This window comes from Heptranchias perlo, unplaced genomic scaffold (assembly GCF_035084215.1).
Source record: "Heptranchias perlo isolate sHepPer1 unplaced genomic scaffold, sHepPer1.hap1 HAP1_SCAFFOLD_761, whole genome shotgun sequence".
In the NCBI taxonomy this organism is placed as follows: Eukaryota; Metazoa; Chordata; class Chondrichthyes; order Hexanchiformes; family Hexanchidae; genus Heptranchias; species Heptranchias perlo.
This window is the reverse complement of record NW_027139795.1, coordinates 74,232-74,713: the sequence shown is the minus strand read 5'-3', so window position 1 is coordinate 74,713 and position 482 is coordinate 74,232. Positions and strand designations below refer to the sequence as shown.

The window sequence follows — 482 nt, the reverse complement described above, 5'->3', positions numbered from 1 at the left end:
ATAGATGGAGAGAGAGGAAGAGAGAAACAGGGAGCGGGAGAGAGAGACATGGAGAGAGTGTCAGGTTCGAGGGGCTGAATGGCCTCCTCCTGTTCCTGTAACCCCACTGTCTTTGAGTTTGCCCCGTCTCCGCTCCCAGAAGACGGGGTAATCTCCAGGAACATCCAAAACCTGACATCACACAACCATCCCCATCCTTCCCTCCCCACCGGCACGGCCAGCTTTTCAGATCTATTAACAACCTGGACTTGGGCGTAATCTCAAAGTTTGCAGGCGGGACGAAACTCGGAATTGTGGTGAGCAGCGAGGAGGACAGTCAGAGACTCCAGGAGGGCAGAGACAGGCTGGCGGAACGGGCGGACACGGGGCAGATTAAATTTAACGCAGAGACGTGTGACGTGATACATCTCGGTCGGAAGAACGAGGAGAGGCAATGGGAACTAAATGGTACAATTTTAAAGGGGGTGCAGGAACAGAGAGAC

General features: G+C 53.9%; 1 protein-coding gene across 1 annotated transcript in view; it reads left to right on the top strand.

Annotated features, from left to right (window-relative positions):
• The first annotated feature begins 274 nt into the window (after positions 1-274).
• Positions 275-482, top strand: part of LOC137319215 (secretory immunoglobulin A-binding protein EsiB-like) — a 15,561-nt gene continuing 15,353 nt past the window's right edge. The window contains exon 1 of the mRNA XM_067981520.1: positions 275-296. The gene's annotated coding sequence lies outside the window, so the exon portion shown is untranslated. The remainder of the gene's footprint in view (positions 297-482) is intronic.